Source organism: Macrotis lagotis, chromosome 4, assembly GCF_037893015.1.
Source record: "Macrotis lagotis isolate mMagLag1 chromosome 4, bilby.v1.9.chrom.fasta, whole genome shotgun sequence".
NCBI classification, from domain to species: Eukaryota; Metazoa; Chordata; class Mammalia; order Peramelemorphia; family Peramelidae; genus Macrotis; species Macrotis lagotis.
Genome location: NC_133661.1, coordinates 121,018,353 through 121,045,455, shown reverse-complemented (window position 1 = coordinate 121,045,455; position 27,103 = coordinate 121,018,353). Strand labels below are relative to the sequence as shown.

Sequence of the window (27,103 nt, the reverse complement as noted above, 5' to 3'; positions counted from 1 at the left end):
CAGCCCTGCGCCTCCCGGAGCTGCCACCAGAGCTCGCCCGGGTCCTAGCCCTGGCCCTCCCCCTCCTCAGGGCACGAAAGATGCCGAGTGGGCGGGGACGGAGGCGGAGAAGAGATGGAAGGATGGAGGGGGGGACGGGAGGAGCCTCTGGATCCCCGGCTAAGGGCAGCCCGCGGGAGGGCTGGCGTCACGGGAGAAAGGGAGGAGCTAGTCCCGATGGGGCAAGCGGCGCGGTATCTCCTAGAACTGGGAACAGGGGAGCCAGAGAAAGTATAAATAGGTGAGCCCCAGATGCGGAGGGACAGGCCGGTCGTGCAGGAGTGGAGAAGGGCACTTTCGCGCTCCGAGCAGATCAGACGTAGCGCCCAGCCGAGAGGAAGGAGGCGGAAAGCCAGCACGGAGCCGCAGAGGGAGAGAGTGGGCGCCCGCGGGTCCGGTCCGGCGTGGAGCTGTGGGGCTGGCGCGCAGAGCTTAGCCCCGCTGCCACCGAGCCGGCTCCCACTGCCCGGCTGCCTCGCTGCCCACTCTGGGGCAGGGAGAGCTCCTGGAGCCCCGTTTCCATCGGAATCAAGTTGGTGGCTTGGTGGCTGCTAGGGAGGTGAGACCCTTAAAGCCCTGGGAAATGTCCCAAAAGTTGAGATGCTTGGGGACGTGGGGATGCAGCGCGCGCGCGCGTGTGTGTGTGGCAAAAGAAGGGGGGGGGGTTGGTTTGACTGCAAAACTTTGGTTGATTAAGGGAGGCTTAGAGTTTTCTATAGAAAGTTAGAAAAAAGAATGGGGCTATGGGTTACAGGTGTTTCCTTCCCAGGACCACTCAGGAGTTCGCCCATCCTGCCGGCCTGGGTCATAGAAAGATAGGTGACGAGTGGGTGTCTGTTGTGTCTGGGTATATGTACACATGCATGTGATGAAGATTTATATTCTATATACATCTATATGGAGAGAGAAAACCAGAGACAGAGACGGAGACAGAGATGGAAAGAATGGGAAGAAATTGCGAGCTCTGATTTCTCTCTCCCTGTCCTTGTCTAGACGGTGTCCCGTCTATCTTTTCTTCCGTCTGCCTTTTTGAAAAGACAGTACACTTTACTCAGATACTGTCTTTTGCCTGTGTGCTAGGGAGACACTTCTATACATGAGTCAGGTTCTACCCCGATACTGCAAGGGGCAGGAAAGGATGAGAGGGGCCCCCGGTGTTGGTGGTGGGGATACCCTGACGGGGCTTATGTCTGTGGATTCGGGAGTGTGTGTATACTGAGTATAGATTCTGTGTGTGTGCACGTGTGCATGCAAGCATGGGAGAGGGACCCTGGAGGAGGTCTCCTCTGGGATGCTTACTCTCACAAACTCAGAAATGGTCACCCAGATGACCAGGAGCATCTGGGAGAATCTATGCGGATTCGGGAAAGATGATTTTTTTCTGCCTTCGAAGGCAGGGTCCTTGCGTGCTCTGTAAAACGTACCCAGATTAGCCTTTGCCTTGAGGGCAAGGGGCAGCCTTACTTCAACAGCTTCTACCTCATCTTGACCCCTTGGAGTTTTGCAGGTAGGTCGGTACAGACAGGACTTGACACATTTAGTCATTCGGAAAACAACAGGTGGGTATTTCTGCTTTACCTCTCCAGTCTCTCCTTTCTTTATCTCGTACCCAACCCTGCCCCTTGGTCATTTTTCCTCCTCTCCCCCTACTCCTTTTCTCTTCTCGGTTCCTGTCCAGGCTACTAAGCTATCTTGCAGATTGAGACCCAAGAAACACCTGCCTCGCTGGCACTGGACTTAGGTCAATCCTCTCTCTATGATGATTGTATGATAATAATACTTGGCCTTCTGGGCTCCCTGATCGTACAGCGTAGAGAAGAGGACTGTCATCTGTTACTGACTACTGCTTAGATGTATACCCTTGTACCCTTCCCCAGGTGGAATTGTAAGATTTGTCCCCAGGGCTAGACTGGGAAAGTTTTGAGACCAAATGGGAATTAGTTTATATCGGTCATGAGTAACTTTTTCATCAGAGGATAGACACAGAGGAAGCTCTTTGCATTTGGGGAATTTATGCTGCTTGCTTTGTGGAAATCATCCTGCCCTTGTCCGACTGATCAAATCCTGAGTGGTTGTCGGGATAAAATAGATATTTCTCAGAGACCTTGAATAGTGTGTCTTGTCAGCAGGAAGGAACAGAGGCGATCTGTTCTGTTAGGATTATAGGTAGAGAAAAAAACTCCAGAATCTGGATCCAAATCTTCAGATAGTTAGAGCTCCTGATATTTGCAGACCTTTACCGGAGAGATTCCTGCTATTCCTTGACTGGTAGGGCCCTGAGCTGTTGCTCTGGCTCCAAGGCCACATTCTTTCTGCGAATCTGCTGAGGTTTGCAGCGAGCTGGGCTTCTTGGAGAAAGTTTGTGGACTAGACCGCAAGCCAAGCTGCACATCCTCCCACTCTCTGGAAAGGTGGTGAGCAGGAATCCCCCTCCCCCCTTTTGCTTTGCTCCCAGTCCTGTGACTGGGGACTCAAGCTGCTGAACTGGAACACTTTAGCTTGGAAAATACGCACCTGTTGGCACTGGAAGACCAAGATCGAGACCTTCCCTGGCACATCAGGTCTGAGGCAGGCTGTGAACTGCTGCTGTTTGAGACTCCACAGACCAAAGTCTGAACCTCAGGGACTTGGATCCAACTGCAGGAACAACTAACTGCTCAGTCTGCATCCCGTGCACTCCGGCTACAGGTGAGAGACCTCCCGACTTCTCTGTTCTTTTGACACTTTCTAGACTTTCTCCCTTCAAACATCAGAGCACATTTTAATATTTTGCCTTCCTTTTCATCCCCTCCCCCTATGTGTACCCCCTGGACTGGGCAAATTTTGTCTTTCTCAAAGTCGCTAAGTCTTCATAAGTTTCATCCCTCTCCCCTCTGTTTAGTATTCTGAAGGACTCTGTCCGCACAATCTAGGGTTCCAGTTAGTCACTAAAGGAATCATAGACCCACCCCCCGGGGCACTAAGGCTTCACAGGAGGGCGGGGTCCATTGCCTTTCCACCATGGACAGCTCCCAGCAGTTTCCAGAGTCTGTGGCCAAAGTAACCCCGGGTCTCAAGGAGAGTCCAATTGTTTTCACCTGTTTTAGTGGATTTGAGGATATGTGTGTGTGTGTGCATGCATGAGTGAGCATTCTTGGGTTGGGGTGGGGAGTGTAAAGTATGACTGAGGCCGCTAAAGGCAACAGACTCTTGGGTATCATGGGGCAGAGGCAATCTAAATTTATAAAGAAGTTTGTAACATTTATTTTATGGAGGAAACTTCAGTAATATGTGATCAAATTCAATGTCAGTTTGCATCAATTTATAGGTATCAGATTCTGGAGCAAACTTCTCAAAAATAGAACAGTATGCTTTCCTGATTTGTCAGTATCCTAGATTGTTCTTTGTTTTTGTTTTGTTGTTGTGATCCTAAAGTTGTAGTACAATTGCTAGATAGCAATCAGTATTACCGAGCTGAAGTGGGAGGGAAAAGTATCAGAGGAATGAACTAATAAGTTGTCCAAGAGTGGAGAAAGAATTTATAAGTCAAGAAGGTATCCAATATAGAAATACTGCTTTCAAAAATAGGAAAAAGCTTTAGTTTTCTTTCTTTTAGATGTTTAACTCATTTTATTTGTTCTCTTACTTAAATATCAAAGCATGAAGAATTTTTTTTAGGTTTTTGCAAGGCAAATGGGGTTAAAGTGGCTTGCCCAAGGCCACATAACTAGGGTAATTATTAAGTTTCTGAGGCTGGTTTTGAACTCAGGGACTCCTGACTACAGGGCCGGTGTTCTATCCACTGTGCCACCCAGCTACCCCTTAAAGTAGTAAGAATTTTTAAAGACATCATTATGGGTGAACAGCAACTTAGACTTTAAAAAGACATTATGGGGTAGCTAGGGGGTCCCAGTGAAAATATCATTGGCCCTGGAGTCAGGAGGACCTGAGTTCAAATCCAGTCTCAAACACTCAAAACTGCGTGACCTTGGGGCAGGTCACTTGACCCCATTGCCTTGCAAAAACCAAACCAAACCAAATCAAAACAAAAAGACATTATAGAAGTTGGATATAAAATATATGTGTTTTTAGAAAAGGATATGATACTTAAAATGGTTTACAGAAAATAAAATATTGTTTAAAGTGTAGGAGTCATCTTATTCAATCTTTTTATCTCTCTCAGTGCTTAGCACAATGCACTGCAAATAACAGATGCTTGATAAATGCTCGTTAAATGACAAATGTATTATTTTACATATCCAAATACACTATTAAGTAGTATCATGAATATTTTTCAGGTAACCAATCTAATGGCTTGAAAATAAAAGTTCTAAAACACTTAACTTTAGTGGATATCCTCAAAACTAGATAGTCACAATCAGTCTTAATTATCCTATGCACTATGCAGTGAACTGAAGATGTTAACCCTTTTCTTTGCCTTGAATATGAAAGCAATCAATTTCTTTTTTAATTATAAACAACTCTTATTCCTCTCTCCATCTGTCTTTCTGTCTGTCTCTCTGTGACTCTCTCTCCACACACACACACACACACACACACACACACACAAACACATACATATTTAAACCATCAGTAAGAGAAATTCTTTGGTAAACAATATCTGTAGTTATCTGTACTTGAGCAGAAGGAAGCATGCAGTTAGGTTGAATCAACAAAGTAAACAAATAAAAACCCCTAAAACTCTAAATTCATATTAAATGCAGTGTGGTTTAGTGGATAGAGAACTAGTCTTTGGGTTAGAAAGAAATGGATTCATGACTTGCCTATGACACATATTAGCTATGTGGGGAAAGGCAAGTTGTTTAAATTCTTAGTGCCTCAGACAACTCTCTTAAGATACTAAATTACAGGGGTGGCTAGGTAGCGCAGTGGATAAAGCACCGGCCCTGGAGTCAGGAGTACCTGGGTTCAAATCTAATCTCAAACACCTAATAATTACCTATCTGTGTGGCCTTGGGCAACCCACTTAACCCCATTTGCCTTGCAAAAAAAACCCCTAAAAAAATACTAAATTACAGACCAGTTATTGATCTGCATCAGATAAAGGATTTTCTTTACTAAGAGTTTCCTACATGGATGAAGTCACAGATCTGGATCAGCAAAACAAACCCTGGTTTGATGGTTATTATCTATCTACATATAGAACCACAGAACTTTAGAACTGAGATTAGAAAGGAAGAGTGAATTTATACCAGGCCATTGTTTATCAGTGAATGGAATAATGTTGACATATGTACACATACACAACTCAAATAAGTTTTTTGTTTTTGTTCTAATTTTAAATTATTTGAACATTCATTATGAATCATGGAGAATTGTATCTCTACTAATATAATAATTATGTTTGACTGGCAGGCCACTTTATCTTCATATTGGAAAAATTACTGATGGAATTAACATGTAAACAGATGTACTTCTTACCAAAAATATACATATTCAGGGATAAATGGAAGAATTTTGTCATGGACAAAACCAGTGCCAGGTTCTCCCTACATGAAACATTTGGACAACACATTAAAGTAAGTATTTTATTATTCACATAGCTCAATGCACTCAGAAAAAAAGAAATTTTATTTTCTTTCTCAAAAGAATTTTATGATATTTACTAGAACTAATTCTCCCTTATGTGGGCGGAATTTCCCCCCTTTTCTGCTTCCATAGCAGGTTTCTGCTTCTCTTATGTATTTATGTTAATTTAATATCACAATTATTTGTGTAAATGTTTTATTTCCCTCATTAAGCTATCAGATCTTAGAGGGAAGGGATTTTTTTTTATTTATCTTTGCAGTGCCCTCTCCCCAGTACTGAGGACAGTGCTTTGAATAGAACAGGAATTTCTTAATCCCAGGCAGTGGTAGAGATAAAAGTTTCCCTATTCCTGGCTTTCAGTCATTAGTCCAGTTTAATATCTGGGGCAGGGAAGAAATCAGTTAACTCTTGGAAATGGTGTATTATTTCAGAAAATGCTCTCAAAATATGTTATACTCATACTCTCTTTAGTTTATTTTACCTCAGGTCAGCATCTTTTTCCTTAAGCTTCCTTAAGCAAAAATTGCTGCATCTCATTTGTGAATATATGGTACTATGAATTTAGGGTACATTGCATGATAAATTTGAGAAACCAATGTACAAATTGCCATCTTTCTAATAGAACTTTTTTTGAGGCCGGTGTTCTCATTTTGTCATATATATATATATATATATATATATATGTGTGTGTGTGTGTGTGTGTGTGTGTGTGTGTGTGTATACATACATATATATATATATATATATATATATATATATATATATATATACATAGCCTTTTCCCATTTCCCCCTGTTTGTTTTACTAGATTATAAGAATTTTAACATAGTTCATCTAACAGAAAGGCAGTTTAAAAAAAATCCATGGACCAAGAAATTCTAGGCTATTACCCAGTAAATTTCAGTTTGGCTAGAGATGTGTCGAAGGGGAATGGTTCGAACCACTAAGTTGTTTTGACAACCTAGTAATTGACTATTTCATATGTTGTTATTCATGATCTTTTGGTAGGGAAAATATTTTAATATATCAAATTCTAGATTATTTATATGAATAAAGGAGAGAATTAGCATGGCTAAAAGAAGAAGGTGTGAGAGATCAAATAGCAAGAGGAGTACTGAATAGAGGAATCTAGGATGATAGCAAATCCATGGATGGAATTAGTGAATTCAAATACTTTCAATATTAAATAACCAACTTTAAGAGTTCCCTTTATCTAACCAACAGACAACATAATCTCTTTAATTGACAAAGTATTTGGTTTTGTATGAGCAATTATACTCTTGATAGCTGAAAAAATATTTACAATTGTATCAGTGTCCTAAAACTAAGGGAAAAAAATATAATGACCTTTTGTGATTTCCAAGGTAGAAAGTTATGTAATGCTGACCTTGATGCTGAATGAGCGTGAAAAGCTCAATCTCTCATCTGAATTATTTTTAAACGTAATTCCAGATTTGTAGTTGCTTTAAAACATCAGGATGATGATGGACTATATTGGATTGTCACCTGCCTTCTTTTATCTTAGAAACACTCTTTAGTGTCATTTGTATATTTAAGTGGAAGGGCAGTCCCTTCTGCTTCTTATATCTCTTCTTTAGGTAATAACTATGCCATTCTTCAAATTACTGAAAGTAGCTCTGTTTAGAGACTGTTCAAAATAGATAATTTTGAAAAGGATTGTTAATCTTCAGCCTAATGTTCTCCTTTAACATTTTCCCCCTCTTTTCCCTCTCCATGTTAAGAATTTCCCTCAGTAGCCTAGAGCCTGATGGAGCCGTGTGATGCTATGTGTTTAACAATTAATTCTCCACTAGGACACACATTTAAGTTTAATCTACATTATTAATACTTTCTTAGGGCAGTTGGGTGGCACAGTGGATAGACTACTTGAGCCCCACAATCAGGAAGACCTGAGTTCAAATTTAGCCTCATATACTTACCAGCAGTGTAACCCTGGACGAGGCACTTAACCCTGTTTGCCTCATTTCCTCAGCTATTAAATAAACTTGAGAAGGAAATGGCAAACCATTTCAATATCTCTGCCAAGTAAACCGCAAATGGGGTCATGAAGAATCAGGCATGACTGAAATGACTGAATGACATCATTGTTGTATATAATCAACAAAACAATAAATCAAGCTCTTATTTGGAACATTTGTTGATTTCTGAGAAATATATTTTCACAGTGGAAAATTTATTTAACAAATTTTATTCCTCCATTTATACTTAGGAATGATACTAAAAAATTATAATATATTATTTCTAAAGGAAACTTGTTTGTTATTTGTTAAACACAATAGAGATGAACTATTTTCTAGGTTTTTAACTGACAAAATTGAAGTCATGGGGATAAACAGAATAGTAATCATCACTGTCAATGCCAAATGGTTTTCAGAGTTTGACTGAACACATAATAACATGCATAATAAATAAAACTAACTGTTTTTGCAAAAGGAAGTGCTGAGTAGATCCTGTGGGATTTGAACTTGCACTATTATAGGGCTTTAAGATACTTTCTAATTATTAAGACTAATAGTCTTTTTCTCAGTACTCTTACTCTTCTTTTTTGTAGCATCTGACTGTTCAATATCACTTCCTAGCAAAAATTTTCTCTTCCTTTACTTTTATTTTATTATATGAACTTTTTATTATGCCTCTCTGACTACCACTATATCTCTTTTGCCTTTTAAAAATATTCTTTAAATATTTAGGCTTTCCTTCCAAGTTTTATACTTAACTAGCTTTTCTTTCTGCCCAAGGGAGGTCATTCTCTTTCACAACTTATCTATCAGCTCTATGTACAAGACTTTAAAATCTTTATTTTTAGCAGGGGAACTGCTAACTCTATCTGGATGTCCCATTGAAACCTCCAGCCAGAGTCCAACCTCAGGGTCATCTTTTTCTCATCTTCTACATTTTGTTTAATTTTCAGTACTGTAAATTCTCCCTTTTTAGTTTCTTCTTGCATCCACTTCCACCTTTACTGTACTTTGCATTTTTATTGCCTCATTAGACCTGAAGTCATATGGTTCATTACCCTTTGTATAGACTCTAAGTAGACTAACTGTGGCCAGTGGGTTAAATCCTGCCCATGTCAGAACTAAGAATAGTTTTTGAATTTTAAAAAGACAATAAAACTTTCTTTAAAAATATAAAAACTCTGGACCTACAAAATAGTCTACTAGTGAGATTTGGCCAACCACTGGTTGAGAATATTGAGATAACATTCATACTAATTTCTCTCCAGTTTCCATTCCTTCCTCCAATTCATACTATATATACCATTGTCAGATTAAATTTCCTAATGCATTGCACACCCACACTCAAATATCTTTATAGTTTGTACATCTTAACTGCCTATTGGAATCAAACTGAAGTGCTGTAGCCATCTCAAATTTAACATGTCTAAAACAGAACTCATGATCTTTCCCCCAAACTGACCCTTTTTTTAAGCTTCCTTATTTCTTTGGGGGGCATTTCAGGCATCCAAGTTTGCAACCTTAGTAGTATCTTTGTCTCCTCCCTTTCCTTGATCTCACATTTCTAATCAGTTGCCACATCTTAGCAATTCTACCTTCACAACATCTCAAGTGTGATCCCTTCTTTCTACTCACATAGCTGCCACTCCTATTTGGGTTTTTATCACCTCTTGCCTAAACTATTATATTAGCCTTCTATTTGGTCTTCCTGACTTTAAATTCTCATCTCTAAATTTTTCTCTACACTATTGCCTCAGTGATTTTCCAGAAGTGCAAATCTGACCATGTTTCTCCTCTATTTAATAAATTTTAGTGGTTCCCTATTACTTCTATGTACCAGGCACTATCCTAAGGCATTATCCTTAGATGTTCTCTGAAAGTATCTCAGCTGCTCACAACTTCTTAGTCACTTTTCCCACTATCTACCATTTTCTGAAATTTATTTTCCTAAGCAAACTAAAGGGAGTTGGACATTGCATCATATAAAACCATCTCTAAACATTATTCTTCTCCACAAGCAGAGAGGATCAATAGCTGATTTATTAAAGATTACACAGCCTACATCATCTAAAACTTATCATGGCTTTTAAAATAGATTGGTAGAAGCGTCTCCTTAAAGGCTCTTTAGTTTTTCAGAAGGTAGTTTATAGGGCCACACAGGGCAATAAGTTTTCAAATACATATTCATGTCTTGCTTAATTCCCTCCCCTTTTCCCAACCCTAGCTTTTGGGAGGAGAGAAGACCATTTGACTCTTTCCACATTCTATCCTAGAGTTCTCTTTGAAACAAAGAAAGAGTTGCTTTCCTTGGGTGAGTCTTTGAGCAAGAAGTAGTAGAAAGTTGTCAGAAATGTTGCTTCAGTTTTACAGTTATGTTGCTTTCTGTGGATTTATACATCTCTAATTTCTAGTTTATTAATTAGACAGTCTGGGTCTTTTCAATAATATTTGTCTTTCCCAGTATATCTTGTATACAGGTGATAGTAGTTTAAAAAGTATTTTGGGGGCAGCTAGGTGGTGCAGTGGATAAAGCATGGGCCCTGGAGTAAGGAGTACCTGAGTTCAAATCCGGCCTCAGACACTTAATAATGACCTAGCTGTGTGACCTTGGGCAAGCCACTTAACCCCATTGCCTTGCAAAAACCTTAAAAAAATACTTTGGTCACTGGCCAATATCCTTACCTCTCTTCTTGACATTGCTATCAGGTTAATTTTCCTTATGCAATATTGAAATTTCTGACTTTTTTCTGACTGAAAATAGTTTTTTTAATGTCTTATAAGAGTTATCTCATCTTGCAATGCATTAACAAAAGAGCAATAAACAAATGTTAAGCACCTGTTATGCTAAGGTGTTTATTTCTTAAGGCTTGAAAAAATGCAGAATTATCACATTTGATCTTCACAAAAGCCTGGATGGGTAGGAATTCAGTAAATGGAGAAAGAGAATGGATAGAATTTCAGATACAGAGGATAACCATGAGCATTCATGGGGGGTAGGGAAGCATGAATTGTTTCCTCATTTGTAAGAATAGGTGATTGTATTAGATGGTTTCTAGTTTCTCTTCCCACTAAATAAATCCATGTGTATGTATAGTGTATAGAACTGGAAGAGAGTAAGTATTCAAGCCAAGACTGAAAAGAAAGATCATAGATGATAGAGAGCCTTGAATGTCAGACAGTGAAATTTGAACATTGTTCATTAGGCAATGGGGAGTTTGAGCAGAGAAAGAATATGACCAGACTTAATTTAGCAGCAGTGGACTTGAAGAGGAAGAGAAGAAAGGTAAGAATATTGACCAGAGACTAAAGTAACTTTTTTAACACTAAGTGCTAACTGTATACAAGATACACTGGGTAAGACACAAACAATAAGCCATATTCTTATCATAGCCTTTTTAACTCCATCCTCAGTAAGTAGGTTGAGGACTAGAATCATATTCTTACTCCCATCCAAAGACATCTATCTATTCCTCCCCAGTCCTTACTGACCTGCCATGATTTGTATTTGAAGGAAATAAAGAATTTTTGCCCCAAGAAGTTTGATTATTGAAAGCAAGAACTAGCCCCTCAAAAGTCTTTCTTTCCCTCCTTCTGACAGTTGAATGAAGGCTGTTGTTGCTACACTTGACCTTGTTAATGTTGCTGGCTTCTTACCACTGAACTTTTGGGGACGAGATGAGAGGAGACTCACTAGGATAGCTGTTGTGATGGGGGTCTAAACTCATCACTAAAATAAAGTCAAATTAACTGGTGGGGGGGACGTTCTTGTAGAGGAATAAAATTAAAACTTAAGAATTTAAAGTATCTCTCTTTAACCAAAAGTAAGAATGATACCCATTAAGGAAACACTGGACCCCCCCCCCCATACAAACACATACTCAACAAACTCACAAACTCATACATAGAAGTAAAGTAAGGATACTCTTCTTTCTCTAATAATTGATATAATCCTAGAAACAGCAATAAATCAAGAGAAAGAATGTAAAGGTATAAAGATAGATAATGAAAAGATGAAACAATCCCTACTTGTTGATGATATGGCTTACTCAGAAAATCCTAGAGAATTCCCAAAGAAATTAATTAAATACCAAATGTCCTCAGCAACACAGCAGATTACAAACTAAACCCACAAAACCCAACAGCATTTCTATATAGCTATTTCAAAACCCAGAAGGGAGTGATATATGTTGAAGAACCATTTAATATGACTTAAAATAGATGTGAGTGAGGGGATGCTGTGCTAAATCACAGTCACATTTTCTCCTCCAGAGCCATCTGAATCCAGTGGTCAGATATGAATCAGGATGACTGGAGATGACCCTGGATATAAGGCAATCAGGATTAAGAGACCTGCCAAGATCACACAGCTAGAAGTGTCTGAGGCAGGATTCAAACTCCCATCCTCCTGATTCCAAGGCCAGTGCTCAATCCTACGCCACCTGACTGCCAGACCTAAAATGTATAATAAACCTGGGACTCAGTTCACCAAAGCATTGTATAAATGTGATTATGAAATTTTTCTTAAATAAAGAAAAAAATTAAACATTTAGAGGATTGGGGCAGCTAGGTGGCACAGTGGATAGAGTACCAGCCCTGAAGTCAGGAGGACCTGAGTTCAAATTTTACCTCAGACACTTTAATAATTGCCTAACTGTGTGACCTTGGGCAAGTCACTTAACCCCATTGTCTGGCAAAAACAAAAAAAAATTTAGATGATTTTGAGAAAAATAGGTGGCATAAAACAAAAGATATAAATAAAATTTATTTGGGATAATTTATGGTGCTTTATACATGTCACCCTCAAGAAAGCTTATTTTATTTTATTTTTTTGCAAGGTAATTTTTTTCTACCACAAAAAAGTGATTCTTTAATTCTTTTAGTATATGTGATACTTTTTAAAACATAATTTGTTTTTCTAATAAATAAATATTGCTATCTTTTGCTGTTAGATCTACATTTCCTCCCCTTCTCTCCATCTCAGAGTGAATTCCCTTATAATAAAGAATTTTTAAAAAGAGAGGAGGGAAAAATCTTCTGTAAAACTGACCAAAACATTTTTTAAAAGACCTAAAAATATGTGTGTTGTTCAAACCTATAATTCTCCACCTTGGCAAAGAAATGAGAAGTACATTCTTATATTTCTTCTTTAGGGTTGATTGGTCATTATAATTTCACAACATTCTATTTTGATTTTATTATTATTCTTTCAATTTATAATGTTGTAACGATTACAGTATATATTTAATATATATATATATATATATATTTCTGGTTTTACTTATTTCACTTCATGTTAGTTCATATGTCTTTCTATGCTTTTCTGTGTTTTTCATATTTATTTCTAGTTCTTTATCATTATGCAGCCATAAATAAAATGGTATATCCAGGGTTCTTTTTTGTGTGTCTGATCTCATCAGACTATGTAATTAGCAGTAATTTTGAGGGCAAGGGTTATGAACATTTTAGTTACTTTCTTTGCATAATTCTGAATTGCATTAGAACAGTTGCAGCAATCCATAGATACACCAATAATTTAGCAATGTTTCCATCTTTCCACAACCACTCTAAACACTGGGGTATTCACAATTTTTAAATGTTTACCATTTTTCTTGATATAGGGTGAAACTTCATAGTTATAATTTGTATTTCTCTTATTATCTCTTATTCTCTTATTATTGATTTAGAACTTTTCTCACATGATTAATAATAGTTTGCAATAGTTCTTTAGAGATTTTTTAATGTCCTTTGACCAATTATCTATTGGGAAATGAGAGCCACATTTATTACTCTCAGGCTATATCCAAACAGGCAGGAGACAATTCAGTCACTGTTAATGTCAGCCATTGACTTGAACCAAAAACAAGTCAGACTGCTTGCTTGCCATTTTTGTAGACCCTAATCTTATACATTGAATGATGCATTCCACTTGCTGAAAGGAACTGCTGAGATATTTTAGTCTAGTCTTCCTCCTGCCACTTACTTAAGTCACAATGATAGACAATTGTCTCTTCTATTATTAAACATTTCCAGAGATGGAGAGTTTATGACCTTACTCAGTAGCCTAGTCCTATTTAATCATCCTTGTTATCAAGGAATTCTCCTTTTTGTTTAATAACTAGATGCTCTGTAACTTCAATTTAAGCCAAATTCGTAGTTGGAGATATAGAACACCTGGTCTGCACCCCCTAATAACTTTATGGTGACCCAGCAAATATTGGAAGATAATTATTGCCACTCCTCAGGAGACTAAATGGAAACACTGCCTTTAAATTTCCAACATAACCTGTTAAAATAAATACTTTGAGGGCCCCATCCAAGTTTCACATAAGTGTAAAATCATGGAGCAGATGGCAGTTTTTTTTAGCCTGACTGAGATAGTTGAATGCAATTTAGTCAATATTAAAAATTATTTGGGGGGATTTCATTTTATTTTCATTCATGGAAGAGAGAATATATATTTATATTTTTTGAAGTTTTGCTTGACAATGAAGACCTATAACTTTTTCAACCTGAAAAACAAAGTCCAATTACCCTCCTTTAAGCTACTCCCCTAAATACTTCTGGGCCTCAAGGGATCAGGTTAACACAAATGAATGCAAGCCAAATTTGTACTTGTGTTTGTTGGGGATGGAGAAGGTAATATAGCTCCCTTTCCTTATTCTCCTAACCCTAACCCTAACCCTAACCCTAACCCTAACCCTAACCCTAACCCTAACCCTTATCCTTTTAGTAATTACAGCATAGTACACAGAATTCCTTCTTTCCACCCAAAGTGTATGTAACTCACCCGGAACAGGGTGGAGGTACAACTATTCTTCAGTCTACTCCCTAAGACCAGCATTTTCATCTGGGACAAGACCTTTAACTTCTCTGATCCTCAGTGTCCTTATTATTGGTGGGATAGAATATACAGCAATGAATGAAATGCTGTATTTGGAATATCCATCTTACAGCTCACACATCTCAATTAGTAAATGTGATAAATGTAAGAGAGACAGCATGGTGTAGTGGATAGGAAAATAGACTTGGAAGTAGGAAGACCTGACTGGGACATTCCCTCAGGTACTTAGTGACTCTGGGATGTTGGGCAAAATCCCTTAACCTCTTGTCCTCAATTTCCACATCTGTAATATGGAGATAAAAATAACACCTACCTTATGGAGACATCTCAAAGAACAAATGAAAGAATTTATAAAAAGCAATTTGATGCAATGGGCAGGGAATTGGAATTGGAGTGAGGAAGACCTTGTTGAAAAGTTGTTTGAAATACTTACCAGTTGAGTGAGCCTTAAGAAGTCACTTTACTTTTTGCCTCATTTTACTCATCTACAAAAGGAAGGGAATTGCTTAGATGGCCTCTAGGGTCCCTTCCATCTCTAAATCTATGAACTTATAGTAAAGTACTTTGCAAACCCGAAATCACTCTATAAATGGGAATAATAATAATTATTAAATCTACAAAATGGGCAAAAATACTAATACTGCTTACCTCAAAGTTACATATACTTTGAAAACTGCAAAGTATATTTTCCGTATAATTGTAATCCTAATTATTTTAAGTGTATTAAAAGAAGAATTCAGGAAAGGAGCACATAAGAGATATCTTATTGTTGTCCCCCAGGTTTAAAATGAGGTAAATCCCTTATACTCTTGTTTCTTAGAACTAAAAAGTTTCCTTGTTGCTATAAGCACAGAATTACAACTGAAGGGAACCTCTGTTATCTTGTAATAGACTTTTTAAAACTCTGGGTCCATAGTCCCAATGTCCATGAATAAATTTCAGAAGGTACATGAACTTGGGTGGGGAAGAAAGTGCATATTTATTTTATTATAATTGTCTTTCTTATATTTTATCTTTTTTGAATTTAAAAACATTTTAACGAGGAGTTCAAAGGCTTTATATGATAGTCAAAGAGGTCTTTGACAAAGAAATGGTTAAGAACTTCTGGGTTAGTTTGTAGTCCAAATCCTTCCATTTACAGATGAGGAAACTGAGGCCCAGAGAGATTAAGTTCAAGATCATGAAAGGAATTTGGACCCAAATCCTTTGATTCTAAGTCTAGAAATCTATCAATTATGCTCCTTATTCATGGTCTGTTCTATCATATTCCTTTATGGCCAAAACTTTAGATAGTCATATTTTCAGTCCATTCTGTGAAAATGGTGTGACCAATGAATGCAATCTCTGAAAAATATTGTGACTATATTATCCAGTATCTGAGACCACTATTATTAGTTCTTGTAACCTATTGATATTGAACTGTAGTACCTTTTAAAAGGGTTTAGCGGAGAATCTAGGGAATCCAGGGAAAAATCAATTATATTGAAATACACACACAAATATATAAAATATGCATACATTTATACTGTAAATAAATATAAAATATACATATATGTATGTGTATATTTACATATGCACACTTACACAGAGATGGCAAAGGCAACAATGAAAAAAGGAAAGAAGGGCAAGTTAAATTTTTCTTCAGATCTTTGAAGTGTTGCTTCTTAGCAGAGGGATTGTATGTCTTCAGTGTAGATCATGAAGGAGAGAATAAGGTGGAAGCTTCAGGGAACCATAACTTTTCCCTTCTCTTGTGATACATCAGGAAGAAGAAAGAGTTCTGTGATGGTGTCCTCATCCTCAAAAATAATCATACTTATGTGTAAAGGCCTTGAATGAGCATTTTTTCACCTAATTGTTGGTTTTCTTGCCAGCTAGAACATTGCCTGTTTTAATTTTATTCTATTTGAGAAGCATTAGTTTTTATCTGTTTCCTGAGGAATAACTTTACTGGGTGTAGTAAAAAAAATTCATATCTATATCTATATATCTATATCTATATATCTATATCTATATCTATATCTATATCTATATCTATATCTATATATATATATATGTATTTATCTATCCATATATAACACAACCATCTTAGAGCAATCCACTCTATATATACACACTCTTCTTTTTGGAGAGATGTTTTCCCATTCTATATACAACTGCTTAAAGATATCCTTCTAAACTCTTTGAGCAATTTAGGGGATTTTTAGATGTTAATTTTGACCTAAATTTTGCTGGCATAGAATCTACTTCATAGAAGATATGAGTCCATTGTTTAGCAAAAAACCTTTTTAAATAATTGATGGTATTCAAAAATAGAATGGACTGCTTTGGAAACTCTTCATTTCCAGAGGTGTTCAAGTAGAGGCTGAATGATTGCCTGCCTGGAATATTGTAGAGGGAAATTCTTGTTATGGGTAGAAGGTCATTTAGTCCAAATGACCTCAAAAGGTCTTCTTCAACTAAATTTCTAAGTTTAATTGTACCATAAATCCCAAATCTAGAATCTAGTATCACCCATTCAAAACAAAGTTAGACCCCTAATTGTTGCATTTGATTGGAAAAATAATTACAATAAAATCTTTGGGGATCACTCTTGGATTTGTAGCCAAAATTGTTTTAATAGACCTAATTAACACTGAATTGGGCTCCAGTCATGACAAAGGCCCTTTTGTATCTCTTTCCCCAGGCAAGGAATCATGGGAGACTCTGTAAGCCCCCATGATTTATCAAACAATTCTTTTATTAGAGAATTCCAAACTTTACCAAACTAGTGGCACAAATTACTAGAACAAGAACTTTTTCTTGTCAGGCAGAAAGTGAGCATTATATTCCCAATATTTATAAAGGACAACAAACAGAACTCGGGTAACTATAGCCTAGTAAATTGGATGTAGCCTTGGGTGTATATAGTAAACATACTTATATCAAGTTTGAAGACTGGAGAAGACCTTGTAATATCATCCAGTCTTCTTACAAGATGAGTAAAGTTGACAAAAGCAGTTTTGTTGTTCTAAATTATATTCTTTTTTTTAAGGTTTTTGCAAGGCAAATGGGGTTAAGTGGCTTGCCCAAGGCCACACGGCCGGGTAATTATTAAGTGTCTGAGACCAGATTTGAACCCAGGTACTCCTGACTCCAAGGCCAGTGCTTTATCTACTACACCACCTAGCCGCCCCTAAATTATATTCTTTAACAAAGTTTTTTTTTTTCATACAAAGAAAGGGGTATTCTTTCTGTCATTGATTTATTTACAGAATGACATCATGGTAGAGTGGAAAGAGAGCTGAACTTGACCTTATAATCAAAAGACCTGGACTATAAGGAAAGGGGAAAGAGAATAAACATTTAGATTCCACCTACTTTGTGCCAGGCTTATTGTGCATTACAAGTTTTATTTCATTTGATAGCCTACTCTAGTGTAAGACAAGCTGTATGACTGAAAGCATGCTATTCCCTTTTCTTTCTTATATGTAAAATAGGTATAACAATACTTGTCACCTACTTCGTAATAAACTTCAATGGGTAAACCTTAAAGTGAGGGCAGCTAGGTGGCATAGGGTTAGAACACTGGACCTAGAAGTAGATAAATTCAACTATATGAATTCAAATCCATCCTTAAACACTTACTATCTGTGTGACACAGGACAAGTCACTTAGCCCTATCTGCTTCAGCTTTATCTTCTGTAAAATGGGCCAGAGAAGGAAATGACAACCACTCCAATATCTTTACCAAGTGAACCCTCCCCACTCATGGGGTCTATGTTGGACATGATTGAAACAACTCAGTAACAACAATAAAACCTTAAATGAAGCTTAATAATGTTATATGAAAATACGAACTATTGAATATTAGCTGCTGGTATTACTCAAACATTGTCATATGGCTCAATATCAGATGCTATATGGTTTGGTTCAAGGAAATGACATTAAAGAAGATGTATTACCCTAAAGAATATGGAGGGGGCAGCTAGGGAGGGGGCAACTAGGTGGCACCATGGATAAAGCACAAGCCCTGGAATAAGGATGAACTGAGTTCAAATCCTACCTTAATAATTACCTAGTTGTGTGACTTTGGGTAAGTCACTTAACCCCATTGCCTTGCAAAAACAACAAAAAACCCCAAATATGGCAGGGAGGAGACATCTTTATATTTGACTTTCCATGAAATTCTCCTATCTATGTTGAGTTTCTCAAGAGCAGGGATTGTCTTATTTTTCTATTCATCATCCTAATGTTTAGGACAGTGTTAGGAAAATTTTAAAAACAACTTCTCATCTATTTATTCATTCCAAAACTGACTCAGTTCCATTTAGCAAGTATTTGTTAAATACCAACTATATTATGAAACATGGTGCTCAGTGCTTGGGTAAAAAGAATAGGAGAAAATTATACTTTGACCTCCAACAGGTTATATCTTCCCTTCCATCATGTAAATGGTTGGCAGTTTTTTTTATCATTTAATGCTCCCCTTATCTGCATGTTTGGTTCAAATAAAGAGTCCTAATGCTATGTAAGAGAAATTTCCTCTCCAACATCTTTGAGAGGTAGCAAGTTAGCTTTTACGTCAACCTTTTCACAAAGGAATACTGACTGCATCATGACTTGGGATGACTGAGCTATATCTGTATCACTTTTGCCAATTGACTTTGATTAGTGAAGCCAAGAGCCTCATAGTAAGTACCCTTGCATGTAATGGTTATTTCCTGTGTCAAAATAGAGACTGCATGTTAAAACCTTCAGAGGAAGGTTCTGAAGACATTGAATTCTCACTAGCATGGAATGTGTGGGGGACAGGGATAAAGCCCTGATAATACTTTCTATTTCAGTGTTCTTTTGCTCTGTAAGCTAATGTACTCTTACAGCTAAGAGCTCATATATCTTCTGCATTGTGGGGGAGTTGTGAAACAGGTGGCCGTGCAAAGATAGGTAACCATGGCATAGAGAAGTATAAATCACTGGTGAGGCAGAAAGAAAATACCATGTCACCTAACTCACTATCCATCTATTCATTGACTGTATCATCCTTACAATTACTATTTTACTAGGAGTCAGGGGAGAACTTATAGGATTCAGGATTGGAAGGAAACATTGACATCAACCTTGGTCAAAGAAGGTTTCAGGATCTTAGGTCTTTGTTGAGATTTCAGATCTGTGAAGTTGAATGGGAAAAATTACATATTTAATTTCAGCTTAATTAGTTTCCTTTGTTTCCTCTTTATTTTAGTTCATAGTTGTCCTTTGTATTTAAAGAGGACCATGCACTCCTTCTCACTGCCTTTTCTAGAACCAGTTTTCCCATTAGCCTGATTTGATAGGAAATAAGACTTCTGGTGATGTCTGGATACTGTGGAAATCCTTGGTCTTATGGATGTGGTTTCCTTCCTGTATCATTGAGGTACCATGGTGCTCCAGCAGCACTGTGTATAATTTTTGGTGATACCCGTGTAACAACAGGGTATAACTAGAGATTGGATATATGTATATATGTATGTGTATGTATATATATATATATATATATATATATATATATATATATATATTTAAATGAATTAAAAGACATTATTCAGAGAAGGGGTTTATAGGTTTGCCTAGACTGTCAGTGGGGTCTGGGATACATAAAAGCTTAAGAAACATCTGATCTAAACTAACCTTTGTCATTGAGATGGGAAATGATTCACTAGAGAGAGCATATGTAATAAATATCAGAGCCAGAACTTAAACACAGATTTTTCTGGTTCTAAGTCTAATGTTCTTTCTATCAGATTTATCTTCAGGGGTGGCTAGGTGGCGTAGTGGATAAAGCACTGGCCTTGGAGTCAGGAGTACCTGGGTTCAAATCTGATCTCAGACACTTAATAATTACCTAGCTGTGTGGCCTTGGGCAAGCTACTTAACCCCATTTGCCTTCCAAAAAACCTAAAAAAAAAAAAAGACTTATCTTCAGTATTTTGGATAAAATCTTTTGATTTATTCCCAGATTTTCCTCTGAAGCAAGGCATAGATCTAACTCAAAGGGAGAATTGTTTCTTTTTCACATATATCCTCTCTCTATTCATTTTCTTACTCTGCCCCACTGGTATCAAACTCAAATGGAAGTGGAGGATACTAGTCTATACATGAGGATCCCTGTAGGTCACATATTGGCTTAATTTGAAAATTATATATTATTATAATTTTGTTTTTATTAAATATTTCCCAATTTCATTTCAAACTAGCTTGAGTTGCCCTGAGGGGTGCTGAGAGGCCTATAATTGATGCCTCTGTTGTACTCCACTAGTTGCCCAAGAAGGATGATGTGAAGAATTTTACTGAGTTCATAGCCCAACTAGAGTAAGCATTCAAAGGATTCTGCTGTAGCCTATTCTTGGCATGCCCCAGCATCTTTGAGTGCTGTCAATAAAATGTATGAGTACAGAATTCTCCACTCTTGGAATAATGGAATTCTGAGCTAGAAGGAACTTTAGAAATAATCACACCATATCATTTTACAAATGGGAAAACTGAGGTCGAAAAGGGTTAACAGACTTGCCTAAGACAACAAAAGCAGGTGGAAACTGAGCAGGATTTTGGATTCAAATCCTCTTGTTGAGAATCTCTTGCTTTCTTTTTATTCCTATTTGGGGTAAAGAGATAACTTAGTGAGCTGAATTCTTTCCTGTTGAAGGTAGGTGGAAGGGAATAAAAAAGAAAAGAAAAGAAATAGATTAGGCTAGCCAGTTTTTAAAAAGCTGACTTTTAAAAGCTGATGTTGATATTGGGGATATATGACAGGAACACATTTTAAAGCTAACTGTGTGTCAGGGTCATTGAATGTCTGATCCTAGTTTTCCAGAGTTTTGGGATGAGGAAAACCTCAAACACAGTGGCTAAGCACTTTTCCTTTCCTTTTAAACTCATGTTTATTTTTGGAGGAATTTAATCCATATGTTTTGGGTTTATTTCCATGTAACTCATCAAAATGTTATTTTGCAATAGCATATCCAAGTTTTTAGGATTTCTTTTTTCTCATTTTAATTTTGAACTTTTCTCTATCCTGTGATATTATGAACCATACAAACCCTCACATTTCCCCATTCCCACACCCATACCCACCCCCCCCATACACACACACACACACACACACACACACACACACACACACACACACACACACACAGACTGACAGACTACACAAACTAATTTCCTTTTGTTAGAGGTAAATAAGTGTGAGCCTTTCAGGGTTAAGTCTAGTTTGAAATGAAAAAATCCATCTAAGACTTGAGTCAGTTCTGATGTGTTCATCCTTTTTGAGCCAAAACTAACCTCAGAGATATGGCATGTGGCTTTTATTGACTTTAGTGGAGAGCCGAAAGCATGCTTTGAGTTCCTATTTAAAATTGTAAATTTGTTTCTTGGTCCAGGGAAGTTAGGGTGAACAATTGAAGCTCAATCCCAGACCCCACCACCGTCAGTTTGCTGTATAAATTACTTATTCTTTATTCTATTTATTTATTTATTTATTATTTTATACTTTATTCTATTCTTTAATTCTTTTCCTTTCTTTTTGTCTTTGTGTACACATAAAATACCTTGTAACTTCTACAAACTAGGCAAAGAGTCTGATCCTTATTTTTGAGGCTTCCTAGGCTTCTCAGTGATATAATCTTGGGTCTTGATTGGATAGATTTTAAATCCCTTCCTGGTAGCAAGAGAGAAACTGATATGCAATTTTAGTTTGTTCAGTTCTAGATGCAATAGTCAAAGATTTCTTTTTTTTTTTTTACTCCTCAAGAAAAATAGACTAACATTCATGAGGTCTGCTTAATAATGATAGAAATTTATTTACATGACTCAAACTTGATTTAAAAAGTGCTTTTTCTCTCTTGGAACTCTCATAACAACCTTGAAAGGGAAGTGATGCAAGTATGATTATATCCATTCTAGAGTCAAGTAAAGTGTGGCTCAGAGTGGTTAAGCAATTTACTCAAAGTCACAGAATTTGTTAGTAGCACATTTTGGGTTCAGAACCTAGATGTCTTAAAGTGCCAGGATATTCACTTTCCACTATTCTATCAACTCATAGAGAAAATGTCAGTAGGATATTTAAAGAATAGCTATTACTTGTATGTGACCAATAGTCAAATCAGGATACAGATTTAAGAAAATGGAAATACTTTGCTGTCTTATTTTTTTCATAGCTTTGGGGAATATTAAAAATTCCTTTTATAATCAAATCAAGGTCCATGCATGTATGTTTTCCAAGCAGTTGGAATGGAAATCAAATCATTTTAGGCTATAAAATCATTGGTTTGACCTCAAACTCCTATAGAGTGTTAATGCATAAACATGTCCCAAGATTTCCTGAGGTTTACTTCTATGAATAACAATTTAGCTATATTAAATTTGATTTTTTTATAAAGTCTGCAGGAAATTACTTTAACTCAGAGGCTCTATTTAGCTAGTCAAAAGATAAAGCTTCTATTTAATCTGACTTAATATCCTTTTTAATTTTAATTGTGGTTTGTTGGAGTAGTTTTGCAATTTCCCCCCCACCAAGAAAATAGTGATGATGATGATGCAAGCTCCTTCCTGATAATATGTGCCTAGGACTCAAAGTTACCTTTGGTTTCTAATACAGGAAAAGCTATCAAGAGAGAGTACTTTTATTTGTTCATATGGTCAAAAAAGTCTCCTTAATTCAAAGCATTTTCATAATACTATATGGCCAATTCTTGGTTGTTTACCTTAATGAGAAGAAGAAATGGTGGGATTAGTCTAAAATAGCAAACAATACAAAAATATTTTGAAATGACTTTCACATTTTTCATGTTTTTGGAACTAACATTTTCCATAAAGTAAAATTCTCTGAAGACCTGCCTAAGTGGAATTGAGGAGGTGATTAATCACTCAGCAAGCCTTTCTTAACTACCTATGAAATGCTAGGCAGGGTACAAAGACAATGATGAAACAGTAGCTGCCTTTAAGAGGATTACATTACATTCTATTAAGGAGAAATTATATATATATGTATATAATAATAATAATAATAATAATAATAATAATAATAATAATGTTGGGTGGGATGCTCTATCCACTTAGGACATAAGGAAAGAAGTTATGGGAGCTTAGAGCATCATGCAATTCAAAATTGAATTAATTTTTGAAGAAAACATGGGATTCCAAGAGACTGATGTGAGGCAGGAATGCATTACAAACATTGGGGGGATATTTAGGGTTAGGCATGAGGATGGGAAATGGATTTTTGTGTGTGAAGAATGTTGGAACAAAAAAATCATGTATAGTAGGGGAATGGTGTGCAATAAACATGGAAAGGTTTGACTGGACCTGATTTTGAAGGCTTTAAGTGTCCAACAGAAGAATTTATATTTTTATCTTTGAGTCAATGTAGTTTTTCAAATAAGAAACTAAGTGCTTTAGGAATATCACTTTGGCAGTATTCAGAGAACAGATTGAAGATATGAGAGATCAGAGGTCAGGCAATCAATTAGGAGGTTATTCTAGGTAAGAAGTGATGAGGGCCTAGCTGTGTGGCCTTGGGCAAGCCACTTAACCCCATTTTCCTTACAAAAATCTAAAAAAAAAGTGATGAGGGACTGAACTAAAGTGATGGGTAAATGAGTGGTAGAGGAAACAGATTCAGAAGATGTTGTGGAAAATAATTGAATATGTCAGTGTTAAGTAAGAAATAGTGATCACTGAACACTATAATATGACATCAATTATCTTAACAAAAGGAAAACCTTTGATTTTTTTATGTGAATGTCATTTCTGGATTGCTGTCACTGTTCAACCTGATCCTTTTCAGGTTGGAATGTCAAAATTCTAGCCAAATTAGAAGGTAAAAAGTTGGGCCAATATTGCATGCAACTGCAACAACTCCAACTTGCCAAATTAAATAAGCTGTTGATTCTGAAAAAAAGAGAGAAATGGATAAAATCACTTGACTAATTATTGAAGTTTAACTGATACAAAACAGTCACCACAATGATGAGGCCAAAGGAGCCCAGAAACAACTTAAGGAAATAAATACTTGATGTCTTTGCCAAATAGAGGAATATTGAAGCCAAAGGCAACACTAGTTAGAGTACAAGTTCACTTGTAAAATGTTATGAAGAAGGATGATGGAAAATTATGAATAGTATTTCTCCCCAAATAGCTAAAAGTAGAAGGGAAAATAAACTTTCATAAAAACATGGCATGAATCACAAACTAAACCAGAACATCACAAAAACATGTGTAGATGAAACTGAAAGACAACAAATAAACATGAAATGGAACAGATTTTTGAGTATCTTTTAATGGAGATCTATTCTTACCATTGATGACAATGTAATCACATTTGGATTCCACCACCCAAGTACTCAATATGTTATATGAGGAAGTAGAAATAACTCTTGAGAAGATAAGGTCAGGAAGAGTTTATGAACCTGTGACATACTTGAAGTCCAGGCTGGAGATGACATAATTGTAAAGTTTTTCAGTAAACAATTTTAAAGAGCTCAAAGAGAGAGAAATTCCAAGAGAACGAAAAATGTCACAAATGGCAATATTATCACAAAAAGGGTGACTGAGAAAGCACCATCAACTATTTATCCATATGGCAAATTTTTTCACCATAATTTTTCTTTTCTTTCTTTTTTCTTCCTTCCTGCCTTTATCTCTCTCTCTCTCTCTCTCTCTCTCTCTCTCTCTCTCTCTCTCTTCTCTCTCTCTCTCTCTCTCTCTCTCTCTCTCTCTCTCTCTCTCTCTTTCCCCATCTGCACCCACAGATAGCCATCAACAATTTTTTGGGTGCTCTAGGCTTTTCTCCTTTCCTATCACAGATAATCCATTTAGATTACAATTAAATTAAAATTAAATAGCTAGAAAGGGGCACATAGTATATCTTTCCTCTCTCTCCTCCTAGATAAATGGGAAGTATAGACAAGGTTAAGTTACTTGCCTGAGTTCACGCAAGTTATTAGTTTCAGGGCCAAGGCCAGTATTTTTTCTGCTGCAAACCACCTCTTATGTTGTTTAAAAAAAAGGCTGTCTTTTGCCTTTCCAGCAATTCTGACTAGCTCTTGCGTTCTCACACTTGGCTGCTGAAGAGAAAAGATGATAGATATGTAGAACAAGGTAGTGTGGTGTTATGGAAAGACATCAGGAGTTGGAACCAGGACTTCACAATTTGTATGACTGACCAAATCACTTCATTTCCCTGAGCTTATTTGGTCATCTTAATTCTACCTCACGGGGTTTCCTGAGTAAAGTGTTTTCAGGGCTACATATCTCTTTATGAACCCAATTTTCTGTTATCACTCTCAGGTCAGCAGCAAAAACTCCTGTGACTGTTTTTCACCTATTCAAAGGAAACTTTCTCCATTTGATTGACTCAAAGGCAGAGAGAAGCTTTCTCTTTTCCCAGTCAGATGCTGATTACCAGTTGCTAAAACTTAGTGATTAGTCAAAATATAGTGCTTTCCTTAGCAACCATCTCTATTATAGACTCAAGTACAAACTTGTTTCCAATTCATCTTTGAGTTATAAAGGTAACTGCAGAAATTGTTTTGTTTTAATAAAAGGATAATTTATTTTAGGAATTAAAAGACTAAGCAGGGTCATTACTAACACTGTTTTTTGCTTGAAGGAAAGGGGACTTAGAACAGGGAGAATAAGTCTACTGGAAGAGGGAAAGGAAAGGAGGAAGGTACAAGTCACAGCAGTCATGAACATAACTGTAAGGACTAGAAAACACACCCTGGGACCCTGAAAGTTTAAACTTATTGAAAAGTGTGATTACTTGGGAAAAGAAACCATGCTATGCTGAAGAGTGATCAGGGAAGTAGGGACACAAATGGATAAGGTTTATGATATTTACTGGAGTCAGGAGAGGCTTTGGAGAAAGGGATTCCCCTACTCTTCGAGATAGTGTTGTCCTTTGTAGTTTCTACCCTAGAGTAAAGCACTAGTTATAAGTCCACTTAGATCTCTGTATTTACATAGTATTTAGCAATGTCTTGAATGGAGAGTTAAAATGATTTCACCATAAGCTATCATCAATCTTCCTGGGGAATGCTCTGAAGATTAGTAATTCCATATTGTTCAGTGCTGTGCAAACAGATGATACTCTAGCAAAATTCAATACCACTCACCATAAAGCTTCTGTGTTATCTTATCCTTGATCTAATTGAGAACTTGATATGTAGCTTTCACTATAGTGAAACCTGTGGTAGAATAGAAAGTAAATGAGAAAATGGTCTCATGGCATTCTTACCTAAATATCCTCTTCCCTAAACCTTTGACTTTTTGGAGCATTTACACTGTGGGTTCCTCTTGTTTGTGTGACTCAGTCAGCATATTTCTTGGGCTAATCTGTTTAATGGAAAAAAAAAACAAAGTTGAACCTAAACTAAGTCAGAAAATCTCAGTAAGCATGCTGCTAGATGAACCAGAGAAACTTTGAACTTGTGCCACCCTTGACAAGTATAGATCTCAATTTTAAGAAGACACTACTGTTTGTAATTCTGTTGAATCTGAGATTATTTATATTCAGTACCAATATCAATCAACTAACCATATTTGTGAATACATACTTTATGCATGGTATTGTCATAGATATGACTCAATTCTTGTCTTTAAGGAATTTAATACATAGCAGGAAAGAGAAGATGTAGGTATGTAAGGAAGTAATAATAAAGAGTATTCATCTGGATGGGTACTCTCTGCACTTGAA

The 27,103-nt window shown here is 36.8% G+C and overlaps 1 protein-coding gene across 3 annotated transcripts in view; it reads left to right on the top strand.

Annotated features, from left to right (window-relative positions):
- Positions 1-370: 370 nt before the first annotated feature.
- CEMIP (cell migration inducing hyaluronidase 1) overlaps positions 371-27,103 on the top strand; it is a 230,394-nt gene continuing 203,661 nt past the window's right edge. For 2 of the 3 annotated variants that reach the window (XM_074234001.1, XM_074234000.1), the window contains exons 1-2: positions 606-2,727; positions 5,395-5,558. The gene's annotated coding sequence lies outside the window, so the exon portion shown is untranslated. The other variant, XM_074234002.1, reaches the window with a different exon arrangement.